A 17,293-nucleotide genomic window follows, 5' to 3' on the forward strand; every position below is an offset into this window, starting at 1 on the left:
TTCCTCCATGCCTACATGGGGATCAAGGCACAGTGGAACCAATATAATTTTGCTATGCAGATGATGAGGGAGGTGTAGGCTTTGTGATATCTGTTTCTGAAAGGCAATGGGGGGGTGGGGGTTGGGAAGCAGGGCACGCCAGGGAGGAGAGGGGATAGGGTCAGTGGATTTGTTGTTTACCTGATACTGATCCTTGTGGGGGGTAGGGGGGGAGCATAAGAGCAGCATGATCTGCTGCCTCAGGACTGCAGTGGTGGCCACAGAATAGCTTTGCTGCCATTTCTCCCTAATCTCTGTGCAATAGTCCTACACCAAGTTTGGCTACTTTTTTTGGTGCAGAAATCAGGATTTAGTTTTATATATATTAGAACCCAGGGACCCCAGAGCCTGCACTTAGTGGAAAAACTGGAATAAGAAACTTTATAAATGTGCCTGGGTTTGGGTTTAGCTGCTTTTTTGGTGGGAATGAATAGTCCTGAGTCAAGGGATTGCTACTGAGAATGCTATGCCCTATCCTTCTTAATGTCTCATCCCTGGGCTAAATAATTCCTTCAGTATAGGCTTGATCCAATGAAGCCTATGTAAATAAGCATTCTCATTGACTTCAATGGGCTTTGAAGCTGACTACCAGTGTCGATGTTGGGTGGTAAAACAACTGGACCCCCACCCGCCACACCAAACAAACAAAACCCAACTGTATTTAGATAAATGTAGAAGTTATTTTTTCCCTCCAGATTTCTAGGTTTAAATGTCTGAAATGTAATAAAATAGAATAACAACAAAAAAAGCTGCATATTCAACGTAGAGATCCATTATGCTTTATTTACATGCGGCACCATCTCTTTTACAAACTAGATTACAATTTAAAAAGGAATACACAAGGCAATATCTACTAACACCAAGTGGAGTAAGCACTGCATCTCTACTTCATTGGGAAAGGGGAAGATTTTAAAATCAAACGTGTTTCCAATCTTTGTGTAGTAAGGTAGTATATTCATCCAGGGCAGAATCTAATTTACAAAATCCTCAGTAAGAATGCAACATGAAAGTGCAAGAAAGCCCAAATTAAAAGTATATACTGTTCAATTCTTCAGTATGTAAAGACAGCCATGCATAAAGGCTGTGGATTTAATATTTTTCCAATGTATATGGCTTGGCATGTTGAAACAAAAACAGATAAAACAGTTTTACAGATACTGTATACATGTTATTTTCCAATCATGCAACTTTTTTTTTTTTAAAAAAGTTTAACATGTGAAGCCAAAACGTACAATCATTTCCCCCCTCATATTAACTAAATACATCTGGTCCTCCTGCACATGTGCTGGCATTTCCAGTGTACATTATGTACTAAAACAATTATAGGAGACTGATTGCCAAGCAATGACATCATTTTAGAGCAATATATGTCCTAACATTTAGCTCTGTAAAGCAGTAGTACGGATATTCCTGGAGTTAGGTAGTGGCCTATTAACCAGCTATTCACATGAGAAGATATTTCACAAAGAAAATTAAATAAAAGCAGACTTGTCTAAACTGCATAAGCATTACTCTTTTTAGAATGTTTTAAAACACAAAATTTAAACAATAACCTGTGCATGTGTTCTGAGACTTTATCTGTTGGGCATGATTTTGTGTGTGTGTGTGGGAGGGGGTGGGGAGGTGCTAATACTCAAAAATATTCCTGGAACAAAGGCCAAAGTTTCAAAAATGGAGTTCCTGAATCCATACTTTGGTACCTAAATAAGTGATCTGATTTGCAAAGGTGCTCAGTCCCCGTGGCTGCCACTGGATTCTCTAAGAGATGTGACTATTCTGCACTTTTGAAAATCGGGGCACTTTTTATGTGCCTAAATATACATTTAGGCCTGGGATTTTCCAAGGGGTCTCAATGAGTGAGGCACCCTACTCCCACTGAAAAGCAATGAAAGCAAAGCACCTAACTCCCTTATGCTCCTTGAAAATTCCAGCCTGAGGTGCTTAACTTCACATATTTAAGTTTGAAAATGTTGGCCACCAAAATTAGAGATAGAAAAAACCAAGACGTTTTTCTAGTCCATCCTTCCCCTGGTACTGCAGGTTTCCCCCTCCCCAGCACTAAGGGCCCAAAACTGCACTGTGGAAGCCTATGAGAGTTTCGTCATTAACTTCAGTGGGAGCAGGATTAGGCCCCTTATTTGCTTGTGCTTTTATTTTAATTTGTTTGGAAGGTTCTATAACTTCTCTGCCATTGATTGGATGTCTCCGAACCTACTGGGTTTTCTTCATTTTCTTAAAAAGTGAACCATATTTTGTAAATCTGACATAACTCCACTGATCTCATGGGCGTCACGCTGCATTAACACTGCAGTAACAAAGTGTGGCCCATTATGTTCAAACAAGCAGTCTTTCCCTTCCATCAGACATATTAGTTCCGTACCAAGAAAGAATAAAATTACTCATCTTTGTCGCCGTAGTATTAACGTCAAAATAGAACTTTGATGGTATTAACAAAGGACTGTAACAACATGGTCCTGCAATCCTTATACAGGCAAGCCCATTTAATGGGATATTTCATCTGAGTAAAGACTGCAGCATTGGGCCTTATCTCCTTGTGTGCAACTGTGAACGATTGGGCAAATCCTGGTCACTGGCATAAATCCTGTCCTCCAAAATGGGTACAAGCAGGTTCTGCCTGCAGTGGAAGAAGAGGTGGAGTTCTGCTGCAGTGTGGGGTTGCAGGAGTTGAATATCTGAAGACGTGGAGCTCACCTCCAGTATGTACTGCCCAGAAGGGATTTGGGGATGGAACAGGGTCAGTGGATCTGCTGCTCTGTGGATCTGCTGGCCATTCCCCGCTGCAGAGGGGACACACTGGCAAGGCAGTGCTAAGGTATTCCTGCTCTGATGCTGGAGTACCAGCTATTGAGTGGCCTGGAGAGGAGGATTCCTTGTTTCTGCTCCCAAGAAGATCCCTAGAGAACAGCCCGGGCGCTTGGGTTGTGCATCAGGGAGAGACAGTGCTGTAAATCTGTAGTAACTCACTACCATCAGTTATTCTAGATTTACATCATCGTAACGTGAGAGCAGAATTTGGCCCAATATGTTTTGTTACTCTATAAAGTGGGCCAAATTTTCTGTTGGCACTATGCTATTTAAGTTACACCAGCAGACAGGTCAGTCCAATATTTCTCCAAGAAATCCAAATAAAAAAGGTGCAGTCAGTAGATATATATGGTAGGTAGATAGGGTAACATAATCCTCTACTACCTATGTATTTGTAACCTGCCTTAAATTAGACCGTGTGAAAGGGAGAATCTGCTGCTTGCTCTATGACTGCGCCACGATGTACTCCATCCTCCAGTGGACAATAGATAGTTCAACAAAATGTCACACCAGAAATAACCACAAAGCCTGCTTTGTACCAGAGTACTCGTGCACAGCCCTCCTATTGATCAGAGAGTGAGACTTTAAGATTAAAAAGTGTCAATCAACAAGCACAATACCACAGAAGACAAAGAAAGAAAAACACCCTCAGTTTAATTCACATTTAATGATGTACCAAAAACCTGACAGATACTGTTATACACACCGAGTACAGTGAAGGCTTGCAATAAAGCTCTTTACTAACTTTGGTAAAAGGTGCCTGCATCTGGACTCCTGTAAGTGAACTGACCCCTAAAACAGATGACTGCTGTACACCATTGTCGTACTGGGTAGCTGGTTATCCGAAATATCACCTCAAATGGGGAGATCAGTAATGTGAATCGTCAACTAATTCTGATGATAAAGAAAAAAACAATAAACTAGTCCCTGCCATTGATAAATAGACCACCTTAATTTAAAAAAATGTTGTTTCATTTAATGAAAATGATAAACTCTTAGCTGCTTGATATGCTACGGGTCTACTATAATCACAACTGCACAGAGTTTACATATTCAGTAAAGGGCAGGATGAAATCAACAGGTTCATCTATAAAATAGAACAGCACAAGCATGAGGAGGTTACAATACAAAACAAAATTTCCATCACACTAGGAGCTGTTATTTCACCAATATTACTTCAGGGAACTGGAAAGTAAGGAGCAAGATGGGGCCCACAAATGTGTGTGTGTGAGTTTGTGTGTGTGTATGCGTGCATGTGTGGTGGTGGCGAAAGGGAGTCACTCCACATTGCATGGTACATGTGTCAGTGGGAACTCATGCACTGAAACTTTGGGTTAAAATGCTAGTTTGTTTTCCTAACATCCATGCATAATGATCCATTTCTGTACATAATAAAATATATTTATATATTTATATGCATAATGCTTTTATGCAAAGAAAAAAGTCTTCATATATCACTTTGGAGAAGTATGTATACACTGTCCTATTCAGAGCGTCTTCATACCAAGTTCTTATGTACCATTGGTGTTTCCTCCTCTTTCTCTCCCCCCCTTCAAACAAATAGTAATAAAAAGTAATCAAGCTTTCCAGATTATAGAGAGAATCTATACAGCAGCACCATACCTTTTATTCATTATTATTCATTCATTGTTATTCATTTTACAAAAGAAACCCATATAAGCAAAACATAGAAAACTGCCTTGTCTTTCAGTGCAGTGTCATTTATCCAATTACAATCTAAGCTTATATGAAAAGCTGTTTGTATAGCATTACTTTCTTGCCTTTCCCTCTACAGCTTCTTCTTTCAGATTGGATTACGCATAGTGAGAAGGAAAAAATAATCAAGGATATGTATGTAAGAAAAATCACTGATGTAATAACTTACCCTGCAGTCATCTGCATTTGAACTTCGGATGACTCTACTCTAAGTCACAGCTGATGCATATACTGTAAGTTATCTTTTCTGCAACGTCATATATTTTACTTCCCTTTCCTTTTCAAACCATATCCTTACAAGTGGTTACATTCAACTTGTGTTGGGTGGACCGCTTATCTTATTACTTGTTTTAAGATCAACCAGTTTCCAAACTGCTGAGGCAGACTAATTCTATTCACTGCAACCATTAGGGCAGCTCTGCTAACAAAATGCAATAGGTGAGATCGATCAAATCAAATCAGGTGCTGAATCAGTAAACACTATGAAATGGCACCCTCACTCAATCCTTACAAACACTGGACAGGACTGGCAACTAGCAACCTTACTAGTTTCTCTTGTTATGTAATCAACTCTGGTTTGATGTGTTTGAAAAACAAGGTATGTACCATTAAATTGAAGAAAAGATTTGAAAAAAAAAAGTCAAAAAACAAACAAACAAAACCCACAAGCCACCTCTCTCTGGACTTCAGTCAGCTGCTTGGTGTAATGAATGCTACATACTCAGGTAGTGCTGATGTCTGAAGCTATGTTGGGTAATGGTAATTAGTATAGCCTTTCATTGTGCATACACTGTATTTCAGATGCACCAGGAGAGAAAGAGAAAAAGGTTAAAACATCTTTAAAAAAACAAACAAACTGAAGGTTAGAGGGGTGAGATGGGGAAACCCCTCAAAATAAAAAGCCAAATTAAAATAACCCATAAACCATTAATATATTGAAACACCACATACTCATTGACAAATAACTACGGTAAAGGCTACACAGTGTGTTCTCAACAGGATGGTGCTGAACACTGTCTCCACAGTAGGTGCTTGACCATCCCATAAAAGGAAGATTTTGCATACTTTAGAACGAGTTCAATTCCGAAAAAGGAGGCTCTTTGCTTGGGTAAGGGGCCCATTAACAGTCTCTGCTTCATTAGGAAAATAATGCAGGGTTCACAAAGATCATAAGCTGTAAACGGTATCACTGTCCACTTGCTGACAGCAGATTTGGCAAAGGGTTCTCTCTTTAGGTCTCGTGTCAGTTTAAGGGCCTGGAGAGGAAGAAGGAACAAAAGAAAAGAAAACGAGATTATTAGGTGTAAAAAATAACCCACCTGAAATCAACAGACAACACTAACCCTTTGGAACCAGCAAGATTAGCACTCTCCTGCTGGAAACATGGTGCACTGTATAACAACCCTGAGCATCAAGCTAGTGCTGGCTTCTGGCATGGAAAGATTAATGTGCAATTGTTTACAGGTTTAGCGGCTCCCCAAAACTAAACAACCTCCCCTAATTAAAGAACACCATGGATCAGGTCTGAATGACAGAAACCTAATCAGGAGACAAGGTGGGTGAGGTAACTTTTACCAGCAGAATTTGGCCCAATAAAAGAGATTACCTCACCCACTAGGTCTCTCTACCATCTTGGGACCAACATGGCTACAACAACACTGCAGGCAACCTAATACAGCTTCTACAAATTCAATATATTTCCAGATGGTTGGTGGAAGGAGCCACTAGAGCCTACACATTCCTCTCTACTGTCCCTTGTGGGCCTTCTCAACATCACCAGAGGGCTGGACACAACTTCTGTCTGAGTCAGACAGTAAATACCACTACAGGCATCAGCTAGAGCAGAGGTACTCAAACTGTGGTCCACAAGCTCCATTCAGGTGGTCCGCGGATAGTTCCCTCTAAGGTGCACGCCTAGGTGGCCGCACACGAGAGAATGAAGGGCCACCTACCTAATTAGTGGAGCCGTGCAGGCGTGGCTCCATTAATTAGGTGCCTGGATCCTGGAGAAACGCACATGTAAGGTGAGGTGGTGGCCTTGGGGGAAATAGGGGGTAGGTGGGAGGGGGCAGTGGGTTGAGAAGAGGGGGTGGGGGGAATTCAGGACGTGCAGGGCTGCGGCGGCCAGAGAAAGAGGCGACTTTCCCCAGCTCCAGGGCTGCAGCTGCCAGGGAGAGACGTCCCTCCTTCCCAGCTTCCGCTCTGTGGCTGCTGTGGCGGGGCAGAGACCTCCCTCCTTCCCAAACCCAGCTTGGGAGCTGCTGCGGTGAGGGAGAGAGAGGGAGAGACCCCCCACTCCTTCCCAGCCTCTGCTCTGTGGGTGCTGTGGCGGGGGAGAGAGGGCACATCCATCGCATTAGAAAAGTAAGACTCCTCATATTAAAATATGAGTTGTGTGCTTTTATTTGTAGAACCAAAAAATGTTAATTATTATTAAGTTTTTGTAAATATAGCTAACTATAGAGCTTTGGCTGAAAGTGCTAACGGTTCAAACAACATTTGGAAAGATCATTAAGTGGTCCGCCGAGACCCTCAGCAATTTTCAAGTGGTCCGTGGAAAGAAAAGTTTGAGAACCACTGAGCTAGAGGATGCTGCCAAAGAGAAACACGAGTTGCTCCCTTCCTCCCTGGGATTGAGGGTGCTGCTTTGTCTATACTTCTGGACTCTGCTGATGCAAGGAGCAATGAACTAAAAGCTCAGGCCCTGAACTCTGACCTCCCACATGGCACAACGTGCCACCACTAGACCAACAGGTAAGGCCCCTACAAATTCAGCGTTAATCAAAAACATTAAGGCCACATCCTCAACTACAGCTGAGGAGCACACAGAGCAAGCTGGGGTGTGCAAGGTAGCATAATGCTCACCTCTACACTCCCCCAGTGCTGGAGCTGCTGGACTGTATATGCAGGGCTAATCCTCAAGCATAAATGACACTGATGGATCTTAAATTAGTTATTGGAAAAGACCTGTATGTCATTGTGAAGAGCTCAATGAAAACCTCTACTCAGAGTGCAGCTGTGGTCAAAAAAAGGAAACAAAAAGTTGGGATATATAAAGAATGAGATAGAAAATCATACAGAAAATGTTCTAATGCCATTATATTAATGAATCGTATGCCATCACCTACTGTACTGTGTTCAGTTATGGTCACCCGATCTGTAAGAAACTGCAGAGTAATCATGTTTGTGAGGACAAGAAAAGCTAAAATAACTAAAAAGCTAGAAAAGATGGGAGAGGAGAGTTAACATGGAAATGAGAGACTAATAAGTATGGATAAGAAAGATATCAAAACGTTATAAATAAGTTTGTGTAACGAAGGGAGGTTGAAGCTGTATTGTCAGGTGTTGAAGATCGTCCTCATCAGCTTCCCACCTATAAGTAACTGATCATTACTCACTGAGTGTTTTGCCTTAACAAATATTGGTTAGACCCATCTGCTGAGTAAGTGAACTTTAATCCAACAATTCAGAGAAAGGAGATGAAAATAATTAGAAATATGGGGAGAATTCTATACAGATGGAACTGAAAAGACACTATTTCGTTTAGGGAATATGAAGGGATATGCTAGAAGCATATAAAATTATGACTGGTACAGACAAAGGGGACAATTTTCAAAGCCACTTAGGGCCAGGTTTGTAAAGGTATTTAGGCACATAACAATGCAGTGGGATTTTCAAAAGCACCAAGGTGCCTATATGCATTGCTAGGGGGCCTAAATACTTTTAAAAATCTGGCCGTAGGTGACTTTTGAAAAGGGGGTTTAGGCTCCTAGTTCACACAGATGCTTTTGAAAATGTACCCAACACAAATTATTTAGTGTTTTGTGTAATAAAAGGACAATGGGGCATTTAATGAAACTGAAAGGCAACAAAATGAAAACTGATAAAAGGAAATGTTTTCCCCCTCTGAAACATCTGGTCTTGGTCACTATCAGGCAGGAGAATGGACTAGATGGACCACTGATCTGATCTAGTTTGGCTATATTCCTTATTTCCAGGGTGAGTAAAAACATAAAGGAGATCAACCAGTGAACTAGAATGTTGTCATCAAGTGACTGTTGCTGGCTGCTAGAATATTGTTAAGTCTCCACCCTCTAAGTTGCCAGACACTGATCCTATAATAACATTTTACTAAAATGACCTATTCCTATTCTACCAAATGACTGACAGAAATTTAATTCTGCCTCTTGGTTACTGGAGCAAGAGAACAACAGCTGCTCCCTGTACCATTACAGGAGAACTTCATTCTGAATGCCTTGGAAAGCAGATGAATTATTGTTTCACTCAATCAAAATTTGGCTTTATCCTTAATAATGTATTTTTTAGGTAGACTATATTTGACGAATAAGGGGATTTCTGCATGGATAAACATATTGATTTTTTCATTTCTAAAGAGTAAATTAATGTCTGCCATTCAGTAATTTGGCTGGCTAGCAGGGATTCCATTTAGTAAATGTGCGATGATGCCATAACAAAAGGTCATTTGATGAAAGTGATCCAGGTCTAGTACCTCACAATATAATCTGGGCAGTGGTTTATATAGCACAAGACGCACACCCCCTTTTTGGTCTCATCGGTCACATTTTTCATTCATTCCTTGGTATTGGTGGGGTTGGAAGCCATCGCCTTCTGTAAATGCTAATTCATTACAGGAAAAAGACTCACTCCTCAGCATCAAGTTCCCTATTTAGCAGAGCATTTAAGCATATGTAAAAAGTCCCACTGACTTCAGAAGTTAAGCATGTACTTAAGAAAACTACTGAATCAAGTCTTGAGTAAATTACTCAGCATTTACATGAAAAAATATTTCAAAATTGTATTGAGAGAGTAGGAACAAAAGAGAAAATACGAAGTATAGACAATCACATATCTAATTTTTTTAATTTGCACCATCAAATACTCTTTGGAGACTACCAACAATATCCTGGACAATATAAAGAATAGCTAGAATGAGGCTTAGCAAAGATACAGTGTTAAATAAGAGAAATACGCAGCTAAGGTAGCATATGTCTGGATTGTCACTAACAAAAAGAAAGAAGTAGGTTAAATTCATAACCTTTAGATTTTAACATTGTCCCATTACAATTTATCATATACATAGACTCGTCTATGATAAACTTTGTTAGCTTTGAGTTAAGATGGCTAGACTGCAATATCCCATCACTAAAACACAGAGAAATAAGCAGTTACATCATTCAACACTCCATCCACCCCTCTGCTGATCAGTTCTCCTACTCAACTGTAACTACCAATAGGCTTTCTTTCCTTTTCACCCCACCCCCTGCATCACTGGGAAGTCCTAGCCCTCTTCTCAACAGGTGGTCCAGTCTGATTCCGGTCAGTCAGTCAGGGTGGGACCCCATCTGGAGGACCACAGAAGTTTGCTACAGAGATACAGTCTCTGAAGACAAGTTGGTCGATCTTCAAATCGAGGCACTGGTAGCTGTCCCATCCACACCATTTCCCAGTCCTTATTACTAATGGAGACAGGGCAAGAGGAATAATTAAAGCTGAAGTGTGAACAGATGTAACCAATGCAAAAAAAAAAAGTCTAATGGAGTTAGGGCATGTGTAGAGGGCAGCTGAAGAGAAGGTCAGAAATTGGCTGGGTTTTGTGGCAGGGATGGGAAATCCATGTAGGCGGGTGAGTAGTGGGCCTGAGTAGCAGATATCTTAGCTGACTCCCTGGACTCCTGCCCATTTGTCCCCAGCCCAGTCAATTCTCTGATTTCTATGGGTAGGTGGGCTCCCTAGTTCCATGGGTTTGGCAGAATTTCCAATAGGGAGCATATCTGAATGTTTCCTATGCAAACAGAAAATGCAATGATCCTTTGAAGAGTTTCTGTACCAAATTTGGAGACTAAATTGAACCAGTAAAGTGTGACACTGAGGGATTTCAGTCTCACTGTTAGTGTAAACCTCAGTGCACCCTTGACTACGGAGTTAATACCAACAAGTCTGTAACACGCACATACACCTGTACTAAATTCAGAACCAGTGTAAGCAGATGTAGCAGCTTTGGTAATGATAGCTCTGATTTTGGCCCACTGCACACAGAAGTCCACAGTAAAGAAGAGGGCCACTAGACTTTTTCCACAGTGGTGTGTAACCTGTACCAAACGGGAATGTGTATGTGTGCACGCGCATGCAAGCAATATTTTAAAAATAGTGGCCATTTTTTTTAAATCACTGACTATAAATTCATTTTGACTATAGACAGCTCAAGGCTATTTTCTGTTCTATAATACGCAATTAACATTTTGAATCCTAGATGATGGCTCTGTTAATTCCACTAGGTAAAGCTACAAGATAATCAATCAATCAATCAAATGCTTCAGTATTTTCCATTTATTTAACTTGTGTGGCAATGCACAGTCCTTTCATTCTGCCCCCTCCTCCACCTGTTTTATTCACTCCAGCTTGCTCCTCACAGGTTATGAACTCTTTGCACTCTTTGTGACCTGGTTGTTTGAGATGGGATTTCCCTCTATGCAATAACATTTAATTTACCACCATATAACATCATTCCACCACTATTAAGATGGAATTAAGTCCCTCAAGCCCTGATCTCAACTCAGGCACCAAGAGGGAAACTCTAAAGCATTACCTAATGCAGACTGCTTTCCCCCTTTGGTTCCCACTGGTATTCATTATGCTGCACTGGAAACTTCTTCAGAATAGAAAGGTGACGCACTGATGTTCCCCAAGTGCAAGGCACAGCAAACGTGCTCCTGCTGAAACTGGATGTGAGTTTATCAATAGGGTAACCATAACAATCAGTAATACAATCTTTGTAAAAGAAGAGTTCTAAGGGCCTTGAAATAATTATGATCTTGGAATTAGACTACCTGGAACTGGAACAGACTAACATTTCCTATGCCAGGGAACCTAAAAACAACTTCCTAATTAACGTATGTGGTTAACTAAAGTGCCTTTATTGTGAAAATGTCACATCTCATAGGTTTCCATTACAGACATTAGTATCTTCAGTGGGTATTTCTAGCTGGGGGTTGAACATTATTATAAATTCTTGTTAAGTAATCTGCCCAGAGAACGAGGTGGTGGGAAACACTGAAACAAACCCCTGTCCTTCAGTGACATAGCATATGTCCATGAATTCTGATGCATTTGCATACTGTTCTGGTGATCGCTGTCATTTGTGGAGCTCAGGGGTAGGCAACCTATGGCACACGAGCTGATTTTCAGTGGCACTCGCACTGCCTGAGTCCTGGCCACCGGTCCAGGGGGCTCCGCATTGTAATTTAATTTTAAATGAAGCTTCTTAAACATTTTAAAAACCTTATTTACTTTACATACAACAATAGTTTAGTTATATATTATAGACTTATAGAAAGAGACCTTCTAAAAACATTAAAATGTATTACTGGCACGCAAAACCTTAAATCAGAGTGAATAAATGAAGACTCGGCACAGCACTTCTGAAAGGTTGCCGACCCCTGGTGTCGCTAGATACAAAATAAGAGCTTGTCTCATTGCTGCATGGAAAGGCAACAGATTCACTGACATTTTGTGAAACTCAATTATTAAATATGATAGCACAGGAAGCTTATTTTACTAATCTTTGATTTCAAATCTCTTTGTGGTGGACAAACATGCACGGGGCAACAGCTTGCTTGAATGGCTACAGGCTGAATTTGAAAGGAGTAGGGGAAAAGGGAGCAAGCAGTAAACCACAAAACCTGTTGCTCAAAGTTTGCACCATCTTTATTTAAGTTACAGATAATTCTTTCCTCTGCAAAACAAAAATAACTGGACTGTTCTTAAAATGAAAAATATTTGAGCATATTTGTTATTTTTCTCACTGGTGATATATTTTCACTGTCTACTCTTTTGGAGAGGTGCTAGATTCAGAGAAAAGCTGTAAAATTTTATTCTGAATTATTCCAGAGATACTTTTCTGTGTGTTTCAGATTAACATTCTGTCCTTAATATTCACAGTTCCAATGACGAATAATACCAACTAGTTATTTTGAAGTTACTACGGAAGACAACTTTTGTGGCTGTGGCTTCTATGATGACATAGGGTTGCTACATGACAGTCTGCCTGACAGAATAAAAATCAGGAATCCTGATGTCATGACACGATGTGTCATAATGACATTGCACTGACATATCACACTGCATCAAAATGACACTGTGTTGTAACATTTTGATTTGGCAGTGCTTTATGGTATCTGAAAGTTATATTGGGATCTGTTAATGTTCTGCAAGGGACGACTCCTTCAAAATTGGGACAATCCCAGAAAGAAAGATAAGTGGCAATTTTAAAGATCTCCTTCAGAGGGCCTGATACTTCAGGCATACTCCTACCCAAGTGGGTTTTCTTCCCCTGAAACTTTACTCAAACCAGTTTTGCTTCTTTCCAGTTTAGAGAGCAAAAAAAGAACAATGTCGGAATTTAAGGAGACACTGTTAAGTGGAACACAGGACTATGGGGGAGCTGGGAAGGTCCTATGTTGGTATTTACACATGCATGTGGAATATGAAAGTGTACCCCTATCTTCTGCTGCTATTCCAAAGCAATAGCATTGTAGAACATACCACCAAAGCATCCATTAAAGTCCTAATTAATATTTCAGAAATGTATTTCACTGAATGTAAGATGTTGCACAGAAATAAGCTTATTCAGGAGGTCACTCTCAAACTAAAAAACCAAAGAAAACATCCAAGTCACTACTGTATCTGGTCTCACCACAGGGGGCTAGAATTTGGTAGCTCCATTTCTGAAGCTGTGCTCAGCCGTGCATGCAGGGATTTGTTTGTTTTTTTACTTTATGTTGACCCAAACTATGCATATGATCATCTTGAGGAATCTTTCTGAAATTAAAGACTTGCCCAGAGCTATAGTAAATACACATTATTCTGGCACATCACACCGAAGAAATTCTACTTTCTTTCTCTTTATGGAAGAAGATACTGCTTGTCATTCCTATAATAATAATTCTTATTCTTGCATAGCAGAAACTCACTGCACTGGAAAAATAATTAAATATTGGACTTCATGGTGTATGAAGACTCTTCCTTTCATGTCCCCCATAGACAACAGAGCGTTGTATATATAACCTGCTGTAGATAAATAAATAACCATGAAGAAATTATGGCCTGTTGTGTGTATTTCATAATTTAATTTCAGTTAGGTAATTAATAATAATACTTTCCACCTTTACAGCACCTTATAAGAATTTTAAAGTGCTTTTAATTACCTAGATTTCACAATACCCTCTGAAGCAGATAAAGATCAACATACCCATTTGATAGATGAGGAAACTGAGACACAGATAAGGTAAGTGACTTGTCCATGGTCACACAGTTAGTGAGTGGCAGAGTTGGGAAAAGAAACAAGCAATTATGGAAGCAAAATGTAGGTTCTGATTTCCGTAATGTTTTTGGACCTGATACTGACCTACTCAATTCAGTGGGAGTTTTGCAATTCATCTGAATAGGAGCAGAATCAAGTACTTTACAGATAATTCAGGATCATATCTACACCTCTACCCCGATATAATGCTGTCCTCAGGAGCCAAAAAATCTTACCACATTATAGATGAAACCGTGTTATATCGAACTTGCTTTGATCCGATGGAGTGCATAGCCCACCCCCCGGAGCATTGCTTTACTGCATTATATCCAAATTCGTGTTATATTGGGTCGCGTTATATCGGGGTAGAGGTGTACTATGAACATATCATTGCATTGTGGCCAGTACAAAAACTTTGTAAATAGATACATCAATATGCAGTTATGTTTGCTTTCCAACAGAAGTACTGTAATATATTTAATTGTTTCGTAGAGACATATGCCAGTATTTAATCTTCTATACTGGCCTGCTCAAAAAAATTTAAGTACAAGACATTATGTCTCTACAATATCCAGGAAGCCTCTGATCTTACAATTTGATGGGCAGAACTATGCCTTTCCCCCACAGAGCTATACGGGGGAGAGCAGTGGTATCAACTGTGGGTGAAATCCCGGCACCACTGAACTCAGTGAGAGTTTTCCCATTGACTTGGGTCAGGATTTCAACTTGCATGTCGAGCACTAATGGCATTCTACAGTTGCAGGGCACGAAGCTGATGACCAAACATACAGGTTAGTTAGCTGGAGGAAGAGGATTTAGATATGCCTGCACGATAGTGAAATCATGCCCTGTAAGAGACATTGTGTGCTAGCTGGCATGGTAGATAATTCCTATGTTCTCTGGAACATGAGAGAGAGATCAGGTCTTGCTACATGTGTTAATGGGAAGAAGAAGTGGTACCCTAGTGCCTCTATGAAGCAGAGGGAAGGATTTTAATGCCACTTTTGCAGTGAGAGAGGGTAAAAAGTATCTGGCTGACTGACAGCAGAACTAGACAGTGAATTCTGGATTACATTGCAATAGAAACATGAAATCTACTCTTCATTACTCCACATGTATTTACCGATAACTTGCTTTTCCTCTGTCAGATTAGGGTAGTGAGCATCTCTTTAAAATGATCCTTCCTGCCATACAAACTTCCCATTTTCTGCTGAAGTTAATTGAAAATGACAGGTCAATAAGCCAAGCAAAAATCACTAAAAGGAAGGCACGCCCTATAGATATGGTAGAGGAATGGAACAATCCCATCTATCACAAGCTCCATAGGGGCAGAAACTCAAAAGGAATGCGACAGAGAGAAGGTTCTCCCACTACATCACATTTCTCTAGCTCTTCTTGAAATCAATGACCTTTCTGTGAAAATCAGGAAAAGAAGAATTTTGAAACGAAGCAATATAAGAAAAAAAGACTGGAGAAAACATTAACCTAGAATGAAAATGTGCGTAAACACCCACTGTTCTTTCTAGAATAATCTGGAAAGGCATCTTTCTCTTGAAACTGATCTCAGACCTTCAGGGCTACGCCATGACCTCTGTGAAATGAGTTCAGGGCTCTCAGTCCAATTACCACTCAACAGATGTCCACCCCACGCACCCCACAACAACTGCCACCCTAGCTGGCCATCTCAGTAGGAAGACCAAGGATTAAATGCTCCTGGACACTGAGGGCACAATCAATAGGCTTTCTTATGGCATTCACTATTGTAGTATCTATGTGGGGAAGCTTGAACTGCTGCCGTCTGTGCTGTACCTGTCTGTGAACATAATGAACAGCAGCCTCCAGAACTGTCAATTCATCACCTTAATCAAGCACAGAATTCACATGAAAAAGTGTTTTTTAAAAACAGACCGCTCTTGGCCTTAACTCAGTTGGATGACTCTGTGTTTCTAAAATGAACCTCTATGTGCTTAATCTTTAAAAAAAATGTGGTTTTTTAAAAAAAGGCACAATGTTCTTTAAAAAGAAATCAACCTGTAACTATCACAGTTATTAGGCAGTAGGACATTTCAGAACAAATGCTAACCTGCAGTTCTAAACAATCACTACAGCTCATTCACAGGAAAAAGAAAATTTGCAAAGACTCATTCAGTAATAAAATCCTAATGCTGTTGATACAAAGAGGAAAGCATTGGGGAGACCAACTGATGCAGGCTGTTCTAAAAATATCAGTTTATGCTGTCATTTTGCGAGAGTATGTCATCCTGTAATCCTGGCATCTGCAGGGATGGCAAGTTTCTGCTAATTACTGCTCTTGAATCACATGACAAAAACATACTGTACTAAAAAATAAAATACAATCAATAAAAATAAAACAAATCCAGAAAAAAAAACCCCACCAGGCACGTTGTACAACATTAGAACATTTCTGGTTTTGCAGCTGTCTTTTCACAACTTTATTCTATGGAGGGGATGTTAATTTTTATAGATTGTTTTTCTTAGTTAATAAAAAACAGCAAAAAGTAAAATCCAGCCAACTCTAGATAAACCAACCAACCAATTCCAGAAGTAGTGAACAATTCAGTGATTATATTTTGGGGCCTGTCACAGGTGACTGGCCCCTTTATGAGCAAGCAGGGTCCAATGCAGCTGGACTGATTACTTACTGCCCAATTAGGCTGAAAGGAAGGCACCTGGGTCTTTCAAAGAGGGAGACAATTGCAGGTGGTTGTTGGCTGAGGCATGCAGACACCGCAGGGAGTAAGAAGGCTCCTGCAGGGCCGTGAGTCAGCAGGGGGAAGACACTAGCAGGGAAGACCTGTGGAGAAGGCCAAACTCCAGGCAAGAGGTGCTATAAGAGCAGGAAGCCAGACCCTCAGGAACTGGAGCAGAAGAGTGTTGGAACTCTGAAGGGAAGACAGACCCTCAGGGAAGAAGGGCTGTGCCCAGTTTGGGAATGGGGTGAAGAAATGAATTTTAAAGAGAGGACAGACATTTAGGAGCAAGGGGCTAAGTCCAAATGAAACTGGGATGAAGACTTCATACTCTTTGAGTTCTATTTTGAAAGACTTTGTACAGGTCTTAATAAACTGAATCTCAAAAGGGAAATGTTTCGAATATCTGGATGATGTGGACTTTGTAAGGAGCCCGTGAGTAAAGGGGAAACTGACGCAGATGTCAGCAGGGCCACGTTTGGCCAGCAGGGGGCACTTACAGGACAAGCAGATTCTTTCACATGGTCAGAGTCTGATATCCTTACTCACATTAAATAGCACCTTCCTCCGTAAGTAGTCCCAGTGACTGGTGGAGGTAAGTGCTATTCAGTATGAATAACGGGAGCAGAATCTGGTTCTTGTATTTAGAAGTAACCATGTTTGCTTTCTAAGTGCATTCAGG

The 17,293-nt window shown here is 40.5% G+C and overlaps 1 protein-coding gene across 1 annotated transcript in view; it reads right to left on the reverse strand.

The window, feature by feature from the left end:
• Positions 1-812: 812 nt before the first annotated feature.
• Positions 813-17,293, reverse strand: part of FOXO3 (forkhead box O3) — a 148,850-nt gene continuing 132,369 nt past the window's right edge. Inside the window, exon 3 of the mRNA XM_039529802.1 lies at positions 813-5,837. The gene's annotated coding sequence lies outside the window, so the exon portion shown is untranslated. The remainder of the gene's footprint in view (positions 5,838-17,293) is intronic.

Source organism: Mauremys reevesii, linkage group 3 (assembly GCF_016161935.1).
Source record: "Mauremys reevesii isolate NIE-2019 linkage group 3, ASM1616193v1, whole genome shotgun sequence".
Taxonomy (NCBI): domain Eukaryota; kingdom Metazoa; phylum Chordata; order Testudines; family Geoemydidae; genus Mauremys; species Mauremys reevesii.